We start from the raw sequence: 17871 nt of genomic DNA on the forward strand, positions 1-17871 counted from the left end.
GAATTGATTTACCTTCAAGTTTACTGATTATTTTTTCTGCCCATTCAAATCTGCTGTCAAGCCTCTCTAGTGAATTTTTTATTTCAGTTATTATACTTTTCAACTATAGTCTATTTGTTTAATTAATTTCTGTCTTTTTATTTGTATTTTCAATTTAGTGAGACAGCATTCTTAAACTTTCCTTTAATTCTTTAGACATTCTTTCTTTTAGTTATTTGAGCATTTTTTAAAATAGCTGATTTAAAGTATTTGTGTCAACAAATAAAGTGGCAGCATCTGGGCTTCCACAGAGACAGTCCTGTGTGTGGTCTATACGCTCATATTTCTTTGTATATCTCATAACTTTTATTGAAATTCAGACACTTTAAATAATATAATGCAACAAGTTAGAAATCAAATTATCTCCTGTGCCCAGGGTTTGTTGACGTTGCTGTTTGTTGTTGCTGCTATTACTGACCTTTCTGCACTAATTCTATAAAGTCTGAATTCTTTGTCTTGTCACTAAATTTTCTGCTCAGTTCTTGGTGGTTAACTAGTGATTGGACAGAGATTTCCTTAAATTCATGGAAACAATAACTCTTGCAATCTCTGCTGAGGGGCTGTGAGTGTATTTGAGGTTGTCCTCAACACTCAGCTAGGTAGTTTACAACCAACCCCTTTGCTTTCAGCATCCACAGAGCCTCAGGGTGAATCAGAAATGAGGGCTGCTGTGGTCTGAATATTGGTATAACCCCTCTAAAATTCAGATTTTGAAATCCCAACCTCCAAAGTGATATTATTAGGACTTGGGCCTTTGGGAGATGATTGGATCACACCTGCAGAGCCCTCATGAATGGAATTAGCATTTCTAGAACACTTATTTTTCTGAGAGAGATCCTTTGACCCTTCCATTATGTGAGGACACACCGAGATGGTGCCATCTATGAGGAAGTGGGCCTTCATCAGACACTGAATCCGTAGGTGCCATGATCTTGAACTTCCCAGCTTCTAGAAGAGAAATAAATGTTTGTTGTTTATAAGCCATTCACTTTATGGTATTTGTATTATAGCAGTCCAAACAATTAAAGACAAGTGTTTGGGTCCTCCTCAGGTTTTCTGTTAGCATAAATACATCCCGTGGTATATGAATAGCTCTAAGCATGCAGATGACCTCCCAGATCCCCAGGAGTATGTCAGTCTTTTCAAAGCCTGCTACGGACATCTCATTTTCCAGATATTTTTAAAGTTAGTTAGCTTATTGTTTGCTCCAACTGTTAACCATAATCTTGGGCAGTCAAAACATTTAACAATTGCCTCTAATTGTTTTTGACAGATGCCCCAGGGAAAAGGTTATTCTCACTAGGTAAGCTCCTAGTCAGATTGAGTAAAAACAGCCTTGTCAGCAAGAAACATCTGACAGGTAAAATAATGATAATTTTCTGGAAATGGGTCTTTGGAGGAGCTCCAACCCTACTATGTTCTTTCAAATGCTGCCAGGCTGCTGGTTTTCACCCTGATTATGGGCTGTTGTTTTAAGGTTACTATAGATCTTGGCAGAAGGGTATTGGAATGTGGAAAGTTAAAATGCCATAATAATTACTCTTTTTATTGCAATTCAGCTATTTTTACAGACTCTGTCAAGCCTTTGGTTAATTTCTAGAGTTCTGTAAAAAAATTGTAACAATTACTGCCATTGTTCTCATTTTATGGAGGGGAGAATATTCAGAGGTCTTTTCTCCACCGTTTTTGCTGACATCGTTTTATTTGGTTTAGATTTGTTTTGTTTTGTAATGTTTCATGCACAACATAAAATTGTGCAAACTTCAGTGTGCCTGGGTGGCTTTCACTTGAGCATCTGACTCTTGATTTTGGCTCAGGTCATGCTCTGAGGGTCATGGTATTGGGCCCTGTGCCAGCCTCTGCTCTCAGCACAAAGTCTGTTTGGGACTCTCTCTCTTTCCCCTTCCCTCTTCCCCCTCCCCCTGTTTGTGCTCTTTCTCCCCCCAAAAAAATAAATAAAATATTTTAAGAAAGTTAAACTTCACTTTACTCTGTTGCTACTCTACAATGAAACACAAAGAACAATAATAATTATCACAATAACTAATATTTATCAAGGTCTTAGCATGTACCATGTGTAGTTGTAAATCTTTTATATGTAGTAAGTCTTTCAGAACAGCAATTCAACAGGTTAAGGTACTCTTAATATCCTTTTTTTTTTAACTAATGTAGAAACCAAAACACAGGCAACTTCTCCATCACCACACAGCAATTAGTAGTCAGGAATTCAGGAATTTAACACAAAGAAAATTACTCTAAAGTACATGTTCTTATGCATGCCACATTGCAAAGTAAAAATTAAAGCTTATAAAAATGGCTAAATAAAGTTATCAGGCTTCTCTATACATGATAGTCTTTTTTCTGGTCTTTTCTTAGAAGACTAATACAAAGGGAGAGGAAACTTCTTTTATTTAGAAGTTGGTTTGGGCAACTACTCTCAGATATATCCGTAAAAAGAAATTTCTAGACTATCTTTAAGAAATCTTTAAGAAAAAGCATCAGTAGGACAAAAAGAGCAATGAGTTTGGACATACCTGCTTACCATGACAATGTTTAGTACCATTTTTTGTTTACTAATGCATTAGTATTTGAAAGTAGCTACAGAATAAGGAGAATATAACCCCTTGCTTTTCATGTTACTGATTATTTACTCTTAGATTTTGAATTTGATTCTTTTAATAGTTCTATGACATATAATCTACTCTTTCAGATGATGAAATAGAAACTCTTATAGTTTAGGTAAATTCTTGAAAACAAAACATTCTGTTTTTACTATGTGTCAGGAAATGTTCCACACACCTTAAATTTACTGACTTTTCCCACTCACAACAATCCTGTGAGGCAAGTATTACTGAATTATTCCCATTTTACAGATGAAGCAGAGAGAGGTTAAGTAATTTGCCCAAGATCACATGGTAGAGCTGAGATTTGAACACTAGGGCTTCTAGTCACAGAGATTTAAATATCACTACAATAAAATATATAGGATTGCAAGACCACTTCTGTAACATCCCAAAATGCCACATACAAAAATGTCAGAATATTAAACCAAAAAAAAAAAAAAATCCTATCCAAAAAATTAGTTTTATGTCTGTATATTCTTTAATCCTATCTTGATTGGGTGATGCACTTTACATTGAAATTAAGAAAATGCTATAGGAACCCAGCAGGTGCCACTGAGCTGCCCCATTCACTAGCATAGGAACAGAAACACTGACTGAGGGCAGCAAACCTTGCTTGGTGCCAGGTTTTGGCTATACTTTACCATGAAATCCAAACCGCTGCATGGTGGTGCAACCAGTTTCCAGGACAAACTGACAAATGGCAAAAGTACAGCAAGGCCCTCCCCCAGAAGATCAGCATGGGTCTTCACTGTGGGGATCTCTAAAATTAGAGTTTTAAAACCAAGCCACATAGGAATACTGTGCCACCTGGCAGATGAACAGCTCAGATGCAGGTAGGGTAAAGGCAGAGATCTAGCAGAAGCCAGGGACACAACAAGGGTTGTCCTTCTGTGAGGGCTTCCTGAAGAGTGGCAGTACAAGCTCTCCATCCAGAGACAAGAGAGCTGGCTGATGCCATTCCCCCCACCACCATCATCACTGACCAATATCAGTGAGCAAAACAGCACCACCCGGTGGAGGCCGTAGCCACTACACCAAGTCCCACTCTGCTGCACCCTGCAGGTTCATCACCAATAGGGCAAGTCAGCCTGAGAATCTGTACAGCAGGCCCCACTCCCAGAAGACCAGCACAAACCCTCCCATGTAACAAGTCTACTGATCATAGAGTGCTACAATCAAAGCTCCACCTCTAGGGGAAATAGGATTTAGCTTCTTTTCTTTTTTTCTTTTTTTGGACCTCTTCCTAGTATAGCTATTATTCAGGAGCAGAAATGCAACAGGCTTTCCTAACAAAAAACAGTGACTCAGATAAAATGACAAAACAGAGGAATTCACCCCAAAACGAGAACAAGAAGAAATCACAGCCAGATATTTAATCAATACAGATACAAGAAAGGTGTCTGAACCAGGATTTAAAACAATAATCATAAGGATACTAGCTGAGCTTGAGAAAAACATAGGAGACACTAGAGAACCCCTTACCGCAGAGATTAAAGTACTAAAAACTAGTCAGTCTGAAAATAATGCTATAATTGAATGGTAAAACCAAATTGGATGTAATAACAAGAATGGATGAAGCAGAGGAATGAGTCAGTGATATAGAAGATAAAATTATGGAAAATAATGAAACAAAAAAAAAGAGGGAAAGAAAAGTATTGGATCACAAATGTAGACTTAGGGAATTCAGTGACTCCTTTTAAAATGTAATAACATTTGTATCAGAAATCCCAGAAGAATAAGAGAAAGAAAAAGGAGCAGAAGGTATATTTGAGGAAATTATAGCAGAAAACTACCCTAATCTGGGGATGGAAACAGACATTGAAACCGGAGAAGTCCAGAGAACTCTCATTAAATTCAACAAAAGCTGGCGATCACCAAGATATGTCATAGACAAATTCACAAAATACACAGACAAGGAAAGAATTCTGAAAGCAGCAGGGAAAGGAGCCCTTAACCTACAAGGAAGACATATCATGATCACAGCAGATCTGTCTATAAAAATTTGACAGGCCAAAAGACAGTGACAGGAAATATTCAATGTGCTGAATGGGAAAAATATGCAGCCAAGAATACTTTATCCAACAAGGCTGTCATTCAGAACAGAAAGAAAGATAGTTTTTTTCCAGACAAGCAAAAGCCAGCCCTGTAAGAAATATTAAAGGGACTCTTTGAGTGGGAAAGAAAGATCAAAAGCAACAAAGACTAGGAAGGAACAGGGAACATCACCAGAAACACCAACTTTACAGGTAACACAATGGTCCTTAATTCATATCTATCAATAATCACTGTGAATGTAAATGGACTAAATGTTCCAATCAAAAGACATAGAGTATCAGAATGGATTAAAAAAATAAGACCCATCAATGTACTGCCTACAAGAGAATTATTTTAGACATAAAGACATCTCCAGATTGAAAGTGAGGGATATAGATTCATCCTTGGGCACCATAGGTGACACAGGCACCAAGATGTCCAACTAAGTGGTCTGCTGGGAAGCTAGGACCTTCCTAGGAGCTCACATGCTAGGAGCTTCACAGCTTCGGGATCACAGCTAGAAGGTTGGCTCTCACAAGTACAGACTATAAAAGACCTGCTAAAGCTATTATTGCACCCCATGCAGGATATCCATACTGTGGGTCTTGTGCTGCTCATGCTTACAAACAAGTGGATCCATCTGTTACCCAGAGAATTTTCATCCTTGGGCCTTCAGACACCTCTGTATGTCCTTTGTATTGACCAAAAGATTTATGAAGAATTATGAAAGACAGGAGTGTTTGAACACAGGCCTCTGCAGAGAGATGAAGATGAGCACAGTATTGAAATGCTTTTGCCTTATACAGCTAAAGCCATGGAAAGCCATAAGGATGAGTTTACATTATTCCTGTACTGGATGGAGCTCTGACTGAGTCAAAAGAACAGGAATTCAAAAAACTCTTCAGTAAATATCTAGGGGATCCTAGTAATCTCTTTGTGGTTTCTTCTGATTTTGGCCATTGGGGTCTAAGTTTCCATTACAGTTACTATGATGAATCTCAGGGGAGATTTATAGATCAATTGAACATCTAGATAAGATGAATGTGAGTATGATAGAACAACCAGATCCTGTATCTTTTAGCAATTACTTGAAGAAATACCATGATCCTGTATGTGGAAGACGTCCCATTGTGGTGTTATTAAATGCTATCACAGAGCTCCAGAAGAACAAAATCAATATGAGCCTTTCCTTTTTGAATTATGCCCAGTCAGGCCAGTGTAGAAACTGGCAAGACAGTTCAGTGAGTTATTCAGGGGGAGCGCTCATGGTCCACTGAAGCTCTGAATCCTCAAGGATGGAAAAAGAACAATCTCTTCAACAAATGATGTTGGGAAAACTCAGGGTGCCTGGGTGGCTCACTTGGTTAAGCAACTGCCTTCAGCTCAGGTCATGATCCCAGGGTCCTGGGATCGAGCCCTGCATCAGGCTCGCTGCTCAGTGGAGAGCCTGATTCTCCCTCTTCTTCTGCCTAACACTCTGCCTACTTGTGCTCTATCTCTCTGTCAAATAAATAACTAAAATCTTAAAAAAAGAAAAAAAAAACCTCCAAATGATGTTGGGAAAACAAGACAGGAACATGCAGAAAAATGAAACTGGACAACTTTCTTACACCACCAAAAATTAATTCAAAATTGATGAAAGACCTAAATACAACATAGGAAACCATCAAAATCCTAGAGGAGAACACTGGTGGCAACCACTTTGACATCAGCTATAGCAATATTTGTTTTGTATTTTATATATATTTTAGATATGTTTTCTGAGGTAGGGGAAACAAAATAAAAAATGAACCATTAGGACTTGAACAAGATAGAAAGCTTCTGCACAGCAAACCAAACAGTTGACAAAACCAAAAGACAGCTAGCAGAATGGGAGAAGTATTTGCAAATGACATATCTGATAAAGGGTTAGTATCCAAAATCTATAAAGAGCTTATCAAACACAACACCTAAAAAACAAATAATCCAGATAAGAAATGGGCAGAGACATGAATAAACATTTTTCCAAAAACATCCCGATGACTAACAGACACATGAAAAGTTGCTCAACATTAATGATCATCAAGAAATACAAATGAAAATCATAATGAAATACCACCTCACACCTGTCAGAATGGCTAAAATTAATAACTCTGGAAATGATAGATGGTGGCGAGGATGCAGAGAAAGGTGAACCCTTTTGCCCTATTGGTGCGAATGCAAACTGGTGCAGTCACTTTGGAAAACAGTAAGGAGTCTCCCAAAAAGTTAAAAATAGAACTACTCTCTAATCCAGCAATTGCACTACTATGTATTTACCCAAAGGATACAAAAATATAGACTTGAAGGGGTATGTGCACCCCAATGTAAGTCATTTCACTTCAATTAACTGTTTTGGCTTTAAAAATAGACTGGTTATTTTCTCACTTCCTGGACTGATACTTTATATACCTGAAACATTCTAGTTCCTTTCTGTGGCTATTTTGAATTTTCATTTAAATTATAAAACATTTCAAACTCACCTGAAGTTTTGATATCCTTTTGGTCTGTTGGAAAGGCTACCTTTAGAAACCTTCACCATTAATCCTACCAAACTCTGGTCTCAATTCCATCTACTCAAACCTTACATTCTAGGTTAACTAGGCATTAAGTAGTATTATTTCTATATTACTTTATCAGTGATTTTTATCATTTCATGTAAGTTTCTTCAGATTTCTTTTTTGATTCCCTGATTCCTTTGCATATGACTTCTTTGAATGCAATGTCCTTCTAACCACTGTATACCCAGAAAATCAGTCAGTCCTTAAATTTCAACAAAGAAGGTGCTTCCTCTGCAGATACATTCCTGAACTTCCAGCCTATGTGCCCCACTGGATTTGCCCTGCAATTTTCACATCATTTATCTACCTGTATCTCCCAAAGCAGACAAGAATTCGTCTGAGGGAAAGGACTGAGATCCACTCAGCATATATCCAACAGGATCTGATGAATACAGAGTCCAATATATGTTTTAGAATTAGTAAATGAAAAAGATCAATTTAAAAACTTGTTAATTCAGAATAATGGAATTTTTGCCAAGTCTGATTTTGTAAAAAGTCTGAATTCTAGGATACTTTATAAAACACTCACTATATTAAGTAAACAGTTCTATTAGCTTCAAATATAGTAAATATTTTAAGATAAAACTAAAGGCTAGTTAACTAGCAATATGTGTGCAAATTAATTTCTAACAAGTCACAATTCATATACATTACAATACCAGGTCATTAATGCAATAGTTTTTTTCTATGCAAAAAAAAAAAAAAAAAAAAAGTTGCTGATGTGTAGCTCCCTAATGGGAGATACACAAATATAGAATCCTTGATTTCCTGGGACTAGGGCTTTAAAAGCTATTCATGTCACTTGAATTCCACATCCTTAATGGTTGATAAACAAGCAACTATTTAAACTTTTTTTTCAAGAGGTATTATAGATTTTTCAAAAAAGAACTATTATCCACAAAAGAAAATGTCCATGTAAAAGGAATTTTATTACATCCACCTTCCATGATTCCATATGGTCTAGTTCTATGTTCTGTATGATGAGGGCATTTATAAAATGAGGGAAAAGCAAAAAGTTAGTTGTAAGCACATTTGACCCCATAAAGGATTTACATTTTTTTTAGTGTCAGCTGTAAATCTGTTTGAGGTGCCCAGCTCTTTAGAGAATCAGTCTTAGTAAAGGGTTAGAGAAAAAGAAAGAAGATGAAGGCAAAACATGAAATAATCTATTGCCATCATTAATTTAAGGTTGGCCAAGTCACTGACAAAGTTGCCTAAGTATTTGAGGAGTCTTAATGTGACAAATAAAATGATGAAGCTCTGAAAGATAGTGTCATCCCCTATGAATTTAATTTGCTTTTGTGGGGGGCGCCTGAATATTGCTCTTCAGGGTACTGGAAAAGAATAAACATACTTAAAGCTGCATGGAAGGGATCATTCACCCAACCTAGGTAAATAGTTTCCCTCACAGAACAGATTTTTCATCTTTTCACTAACCAATTTATTACTAGGTCTTCTGTTTTGCATGGTGTTTAGTAACTGGTTATCAGCACGTGAAAAAAAAGATGGTATTATTCTATCCAGTTATTTATAATATATGCTCAAAATAACCCAACAAAATATCCCTGAGCATATTTCAAAGAGAAAAATACAAAATCACCTATAAGCAGGATAAAAAGCTTAGAATTCTCTTCCTGAGGAAAGGTGGACACTTAAGTAATATGTTTTAGAATTTATACATCAGTTACCACCTAATCTGTTTTTCCTAGTACTTAATCTGGTTTGGGCATTTAGTATATTTTTATATATTTTTTTCTTTTTTTCATATTTACTGGGTCCTTATTACATGTATATTTTAACCTGTAATTACAGGTTTATATTATATATCTGCCTATAAGCTCTTACAATAGGTATTTTTTAATAAGCCAAATGAATAAATAAAATGTGATTCTTACTTTTGCTAACCTTTCTGATCTTGTCTTCTGCAATCACAACTTTGTTATTACTAATATTAACAATAATAACTACTTCTCCCTCACTCCAAAAAAGCAATAATAATGTGAATGTTATATCATATTTTCAAAAATCCAGAAACATAGTTGAAATAAGTGAGCAATTCAAATGTATTCTAGATCAATAGTTCCTCAAGATCTAAAAGCTCTTTGGAAATAAGACTGAGTTTCACGTTAATTTAGAAACAATTATTGTCAGTTTTTCTTTATCTTAGAGAATTCCTGAATATAAACCCAAATCCTCTTTGTTTGCTGTTATGAAGATATAGATCTTATCTTCACACACAAGGAATATGACAATAATACACACTATATTTGTAACTCATCACACATTATTAATCTCTGCTCAAATCTCACCCTTTTTCATGTAATCTTTCCACTTTAAAATCTCATTATTCATTTATACAAATCTACCAATTCACTTATATCACTATAGTAGTAGCTTAATCTCTAAATGCCTATATACATATGCCTGCATCCCTGTAGCTTTCATTAGGACTTGGGGCTGGGGCACGAAGAGTTTTTCACACCTCTGATATTTACATCTTCCTTAACACAGTTCCTATGAATTTATTTTATGATTTCTTCATGTAGAACCATAGACTTTTTTTCTAAGTTATTAGAGCACTTTTATGACTTTAATTTTTTTTTTTAATTCTTCCTCTATCTCAACTAGAAGGCAGAGACAGTAGCTAACATTTCCTTAACAGTTAAGCAATTCCTTACCTGGGGGCTGATTAATCAGCTGCGTAAGTGGAGAATTTTTTGTGACTCAATGAGAGACCATTCATAAACAGAGCAGCCTTAGCAGCCTCACTTCTGTTTCATCAAGAAAAGTGCCATTTGGGGTGCCTGGGTGGCTCAGTGGGTTAAAGCCTCTGCCTTCGGCTCAGGTCATGATCTCAGGGTCCTGGGATTGAGTCTGCATCAATCCTGCTCAGCAGGGAGCCTGCTTTCCCCTCTCTCTCTGCCTGCCTCTCTGCCTTCTTGTGATCTCTGTCTGTCAAATAAATAAATAAAACCTTAAAAAAAGAGAGAGAGAAAAGAAAACTGCCCTTTGAGCAGGAGGGAGTGGTAAACAATGGAAGGAGTGAAATAGTTGGCAACAAACTTTGGTTACCCTTGGTGAAGGGGCCCTCAGCTAAATACTCCGCTGCCTTTAGCCAGACAACAGCTGAAGGGGAAAGGAGTTGTGACAACTGAATCCCTCAGATATCAGTCATTATTTTTTTTTAAAGATTTTATTTATTTATTTGACAGAGAGAGATCACAAGTAGGCAGAGAGGCAGGCAGAGAGAGAGGGGGAAGCAGGCTCCCTGGCGAGTAGAGAGCCCGATGTGGGGCTCGATCCCAGGACCCTGAGACAATGACCCGAACCAAAGGTAGAGGCTTAACCCACTGAGCCACCCAGTGCCCCACAGTCATTATTATTTTTGCAGCTACCCTCAAAACCACAAATGTATAGAATAAATCATATTTATCAAATACATATTCCAAACCATATTTTAAAAATCAGGGGGTGTTTGGGTGGCTCAGTCAGTTAAATGTCTGCCTTGGGCTCAGGTCCTGATTCCAGGATGCAGGGATCAAGCCACATTAGGCTCCCTGCTCAGTGGGGAGGCTGCTTCTCCCTCTCCCCTACTTGTCCTCTCTCTCTCTCAAATAGATAAATAAAATCTTAAAAAAAAGAAAAAGAAAAGAAAAGAAAAGTAAATAAATAAAATAAAACAAAAAATCAGTTTTTCTCTCCTCCCTCAGTTCAATTCTTTCGCAATGTAAACCTCTACGTGCATAAAAATAATCTTAGCAAAGTTCCACAGCACAGTAAACTGCATTTAGTAGTATGTTTTCTGTTAATTTCCATTTTAAAAAAATGGATCATTTTTATCAACCCTATTATCGAAAGTATGTGTATAAGGGAATACAAAGTTGAATAGAACTGATTTATGGCTCAGACGTGAGGAGGTCTCGGAAGTCAGCCAAATGCACAATGGATGGCAGCTTGGAGGCCTCACATGGCAAAGGAGATTTGTTTCAGGTCAATACTTAAAGTGGCCACACACAGATACACACTGGCAACCAAACATTTACCCTCTAGGCAAGATGAATCTGAGGCATTTCCTCAAATATGTAAAGTGCTTATGGTCATAGTAGAAATTGGCTCAGGACTGAAAACAGAACTTAACTGATAGCTTCTAAGTTTGTCAACACTCAGACTTCCTTGCCCATCTCACAGGGGGAATTCTGATAGCCAGGCAGGCCCTACGCACTCAGCCAGAGTTTCATACATTTCTCTACAGAGAAATTCTATAGGAATAGAGAAAACATCTCCATATCTCTGGTTGTATCTACCTAAATGGAAATCTTGTTTGTCACAAGGCTTCACTCAGGTGCCTGATTCCCTTCCTAATGTCTCACATTTAAACATAAGGAAGGCTAAAAATAACCACTATTTGATGAGAGCTTTTAACTCAAAAAGAGCCTAAAATAAAGAACAAATGAACTAATGGAGGGAAGGTGGGTGAGAAAGATAATCCATCCACAAAAGAAGAACAAGTTGCTGTGTGTATTAGTTTTCTGTTGCTGTGGGGTAAATTACCACAAACCTGTGGCTTTAAACAACACAAATTTATTACCTTACAGTAGCTCTGCTCAGGGTCTTGCAAGGCTGTGGTCAGGAGTTGGCCAGGTCTGGAGTCTTATTTGAAATTCAGACTCCTCTTCCAAGCCAACTGGCTGGTGAAAGAATTCACTTCCTTGTGATTATAGGACTGAGTGAGATCTCTGATTTTTTTGCTAGCCATAGATCAGCAAAAGAGAGAAGCTAGCTCTTTCTCATTTCCTAGAGAGCACCCAACAGTTCCTTCTCAGATGGTCCCCATAACCCATTTTTTTTTTAAGATTTTGTTTATTTATTTGACAGAGAGAGATCACAAGTAGGCAGAGCAGCAGGTGGGGGGGGCGGGGCGGGGGTGGGGGGCGGGGAAGCCGGTTCTCTGCTGAGCAGAGAGCCCTATGCAGGGCACTATCCCAGGACCTGGAGATCTTGACCTGAGCCGAAGGCAGAGGCTTAACCCACTGAGCCACCCAGGCACCCCCTCCCCCATAACCCATTTTTAACCTGAATGCTACTAAACCAGCAGGAATACAGATCTCTGACTTCTATCACTGACCAATGGGCTCCCTTTTATGGACTCAAACTGATTACCTCAAGCCTACCTACTACAGTCTTCCTTTTAATTAAGTCAAAGTCTGCTGATCAATAACTTAATTACTTGTGCAAAATGCTTTCTTTCATGTAAAGTAATATGGTCAAGAAAACAATATACCATCATACTCATAGTTTCCTCCCACACCCAAGAGGAGTTAATCATTTAAGGTATGTACATGAGAAGCCCAGAATTTTGGAGACCATCTTAGAAATCTGCCCACCACACTTTGGAAATGAAAAATATCAGAAAACAAGAAATAACTCTTTATTTCATAAAATATAATTGCTGAAAAAATTAAAGTAGAAAATTTGAAAGACAATATCAAGGAAATAGAATGTGCAGAGAGAGAAGAGGAGAGAGAAAGAGAAAGAACAAAGAAAACTATGGGCAAAAATTAAGAAATTTAGAAATACTATATAGAAAATTTAATATTCAACAAATTATAGTTTTATAAAGAATAAAGAAAATTCCAAGGAAAAGAGTATTAAAGAAAAAATCAAGAGGATTCCCCTGAAATAAAGAACATACATTTCTAATTGAAAAAAAATCTTCCACTATCCAGCAAAAAAGAATAAAAACAGATCCATAACCAGAGTATACATTATAAAATTTTCGTATAATAAATAGAAAATTCTAAAGTCTCCAGAAATTTAAAGGAAATAAGCCATAAACAAAGGAGCAAGACTGATATTTCTCACAAGCAGCACTAAATATTAAATGACAGTGGAGCAAGTACTCTGAAACTTTGAGGGAAAAATGCTTTCAAACTAAAACTCCACCAAGCCAAACCCTCATCATATGGGAGGATACAAGAACATCAGGCATTTTCATATGTGCCAAATTTCCACACATTTGCTTCCCATGAAACTTTCTTGAGAAGTCCTGAAAAACATGAGTAAATCAATAAAGAGAAAGATAGGATTCAGAAAATATAGGATGAAATCAGGAAGACAATGAGGAGAGACCTCAATGTGAGGTAACTGCTGGAACTCCTGGAAACAATCTAGATTATGGGGAATGAAAGGAGAGCTACAAAGGGAAAGGTATAAATTAAAAATATTCAGACAGCAAACTGGGCATGTGAGAAGTAGGACAATTATTGTACAATACAAAAACCTCGCAAGTGAGGGTTTGCCACATTGTGCATTATTTTGACTCTATTGGAACTGCATTTGCATAAACATCAATGAGCAATGATCCTTGATTTAATTTCAGTTTGATAGGATAAAGTTGAGAGAAATGGAGGAGTGTTGGGGAGCTTTAAAAAGCTAAATCTTCATTTTTATTATAGAAAGTCAAATGGTAGAATCTAAAAGTCATCAACCCAAAAATATTCTTAGAAATATATAATTCTTAGAAACTCCCTTAGGGTGCCTGGGTGGCTGAGTTGGTTAAGCATCTGCCTTAGGCTCAGGCTCAGGTCTTGATCCCAGGACAGCCACAGGCCTCCCTGCTCAGCAGGGAGTCTGCTTCTCCCTCTGCCCCTCCCCCTTGCTCATGCTCTCAAGCACCCTGTCTCTCAAATAAGTAAACAAAATCTTAAAAAAAAAAAAAGGAAACATATATTTGGACATCAAAAGAAACAGCTGAATTAGAACTTTGCTTCTAGGAAAGGGAGTAGGATGGGAACTGGTCATTATTAGCTTTCTGTTACCATTTGATTTTTTTCTAATAATGTTCTGTTGTACTTTTAACTTTTTAACCATATAGAAGCATCTTCTGCAGCTGTTTGTTGGGTCATAATTGAATTTCAGATATTCTTCGAGAAAAAACACTATTGCAATATTTTGTTAAATAAACACAAAAAGCAGGGCACCTGGGTGGCTCAGTGGGTTAAGCCACTGCCTTCAGCTCAGGTCATGATCTCAGGGTCCTGGGATCAAGCCCCGCATAGGGCTCTCTGCTCAGCAGGGAGCCTGCTTTCCCCTCTCTCTCTGCCTGTCTCTCTGCCTACTTGTGATCTCTGTCAAATAAATAAATAAATAATATTAAAAAATAATAATAAAAAAATAAATAAACACAAAAAGCTAAACTTTTAACATGTAGAATTTTACCCTCATATAGCATATACTTTCCCCCACAACTAACAAATTGAAACTTCTTGATTTCTGGCTTTTTCCAGTGATAATATTGTCTGCATGTGTTTTTATTAACTATATTAAATAAAGCCTACATCTGTAGCACTTTGGTGGTATTAAAGCATTTTTACTTTTATTATGTTAATTATCCTTCCAATTACTCTGTGATAAAAGCAGAGTAAATACTCATTAAATATTAATAATTATTAACATTAAATATTCATTCTATTTTATAGATTACAAACCTGAGTTTCATAGAGTTAAATATATACTCAGAATCTTGTTTTTTTTTTCTTAGAAACAATATTCTAACATTAGTATAGTATATTGCTCATCACACCACAGCTTTTCCTTGTTAGAATATAATACTTTTTTTTTTACTTTTTAATTTCCAGACCCAATGTCATTTTGATAATTATGGCATTTTGTTTATCTAACTGACATGTTTTATTTTAAATATACCACTATGTACATCCACCCAGTGTCATTGTGAAAGGCAATTTCCTTGATTTTTACATAATTGTAGGTAGAAAATATGTTTTTAAATATATATATGCATATATATATATGTATACTTACAGTACATTTACAATTTTGTTTCTACTTTGTCAAAAAAGTGCATGAGTCTATATTTGCTCTACAAAGTTCCTCAGTATATTAGAATATATGCCATGCCTCTTAAAAGAAATGTATACACCAAAAGATCCACATTTGAAAAATCAAGAAAATAGGAGGCAAGCATTAGTTTATTGAAGATTCCTTCAGTCCTCCATGCTCCATTTCAGAAAACTCCCACACTTCTCATTCTGTTCTTAGGATATTATAAGAGACTGGTACTGAGAACTATTGGTTCTGCCCTTGAAGAGCTACTAAATATGAGATTTCCCTTGGAGTCATTTGAAAAATGAATTCAGACAGGAGTTAAGAAAGAGGAGAGATGAAAGTAGACTCCAGTAGTGGAGAGAAAAGGTGATGACTCCTGCAGAAAGGAAAAGTAGTTCACTTCTTCTCAAGCAAAATCAGTGAGGGTTTGTGATAGTCATAAACGCATCCTAGCATCACACAGACAGCCGAACAGCAAGTATACAGTGGTTACAAGATGGATCCCAGAAGAACAATTCCATTTATCGCATGAGAATTTTAGGGAGCCAAAACATCACAAAAATCTGAACAGGAAGATCCCCCACATCCTTAGGCGTGTAACTACTTTTCAGATACAAAATACATATATATCCAAAATTTGGCACCACAGAGAAAGTGGGCTTGCCAATTTCATAAAGAACAGATGAAACGATGTTGTTTTACTTTACTTAAATGTATTTAATATAACTGGCAATAATTCCTGTCCAATGTCTCAGCTACTTCCAGTAGTGCTAAGAAAAATGAACTATGCCAATACAGCCATATTCTATAAAGCTAGTTACTTAGAGAATTGTTGTGAACAACAATAACAAACTGCAATGCTACAAATCCTATTTAGAAAGTTTTGTTCATCTACCTGTATAACAAACATTTACTGAGTCTTGCCAAATTGCCAACAGAAGTGCCAAATAAGGCCTGGGTCTTGGTGTTTCACACAGTGCTGTGGCCAGGAGACCAAGAGCTGACACAGAGATACTTGAAGGACCCTTAGCAGAAGAGAAATGGAGGAGCCATAGAACATTAAGGATTAATTCAGGAAGACCCAAGACCATGGAGGACTTGCCTGCTGTCTACACTGTTTTCCAGCCAGAGGTTGTTATTATGACAGACTATGAAACTTTTATCAAAATCCCAGGCTGTTGGAAGCAAGGTCTGGTCCTTCGAATTCACATGTCATCCTGTTGCATGGATAAGCCCTCTGAGATAGCAGAAGTCAGAGAAAAAAATGTCAGGGGGAAGCTTATTGGCTGACAGGTGAAAAATGATAGGATAAATGTATCCTGCTCCATGAAAGTTGTCAACCAAAGCACTGAGAAAGGCCCTGACACCAACAACGTTATCACTGAGTAAGAAGAGAGACAGAGGCAGTCCTTCCAAGATTACACTGCACAGATCACCCTCAAGGCTGTCCTGCACACCACCTGCAAGCAAGGTGCCTATAAAAACTACTTTACAAAGGATCGTTTTATGCAACCATGAGGAACTAAATATTCTCTGATGCCTGATGAGGAAGAGGAGAAGGAAGAGGAAAAATCAGCAGAATCTGAGAAGCCTGACCCGATGAGGGATTCTTCTAGAAAAAGAAAGAAACTCCTCAGCTTCCTTCACACAGTGAGACCTGCCCTCAGTTTAGAAAGTAAAGGAGACTGGCTGCTGCTGCTGCTGCTGCTGCTGCTGCTGCTGCTGCTGCTGGAAAAGAAGAAATGAAGAAAGAGAAGAAGAGGAAGGAAAAGCAGCAGCAGCAGAAACAATGGCAGCACAAGGAGTGAGAGTGAAAGTGAATAGGGGTGGTTGAGAGAAGAAGGAACCAGGAGCCTTGTGCCTTGAAGCCCTAGCTCCTGGAAAGACTCGGTGGTGAGAATATGGTCTCCCACCCCATTGACTTCTCTCCCATGGGAGGTGGCTTCCTCTCAGGGCCACAGGTTTGGCCACAAGTAGGTTTGGGAGTTAAATGACAAAAGCATCTGTCTGAATGAGTTGTCATTAACTTGTCACACTTTGCAACTGACCCTTGCAGTTCATCCATTCATTGACTCAACTTCATTTAGCAGAAGGTCCTATTACCCTCTCCAGCTGCCACTGACAGAGCCAGATTTCTAGGAATCCAGGCTAGATCCACAGGTACTGCTGTGCAGGCAAGCCTGGCTATAGTTGGAGAACAGTGATGGGTCCCTCCCTATTGGTGAGTGATCTCTACAGTCTCCAACACTGGGGCAGAGGGAGACCTATGATATGAGGGAGAACCTGGTGAGAAGTGGTGCTTACTTTTTCCATTCCTGCAACATGACTCTACTGTGCTAGAACAGACAGCCAGAAAAACCATTATTTGCAATGACTGAGCTTGTATGTGACATTCTACCAGACCATTGAACCAGATAGCTCAAGCCAAGATCATTGCTTTACTCTGTACTTACTACTGTGTAAGCCAATTGGTTCCACTTCAGGTCTCTGCTTAAATTCCTGGCATTGCAGGGGCCAAAAATGTCAAATAAAAGGCATAATGCCTGCCCTCAAGAAGTTGTTTACTGAAGAAAGGATCATAAATTTAAAAACAATGCAGTGAGATAAAGCATGAAAGAAGGTGGTATTTGGTGTGAAGGCAGCTGAACAGGGTCTTCATACCAAATACCAAATACTGTTTTAGGGTAGGACTATGCAAGTTATCCAGCCTTGAGCTGGATTTTAAAGGTGAAGTAAAAGGTTGATTCCAA

The 17871-nt window shown here is 37.5% G+C and overlaps 2 pseudogenes; both read left to right on the forward strand.

Moving 5' to 3' along the window:
- The first annotated feature begins 5272 nt into the window (after positions 1-5272).
- Positions 5273-5974, forward strand: LOC116876730 (annotated as a pseudogene).
- A 7419-nt stretch (positions 5975-13393) lies between these two features.
- On the forward strand, positions 13394-16945 carry LOC116876709 (annotated as a pseudogene).
- Positions 16946-17871: the final 926 nt, after the last annotated feature.

The sequence above is a fragment of the Lontra canadensis genome, unplaced genomic scaffold, assembly GCF_010015895.1.
Source record: "Lontra canadensis isolate GAN:19392208 unplaced genomic scaffold, GSC_riverotter_1.0 scaffold47, whole genome shotgun sequence".
In the NCBI taxonomy this organism is placed as follows: Eukaryota; Metazoa; Chordata; class Mammalia; order Carnivora; family Mustelidae; genus Lontra; species Lontra canadensis.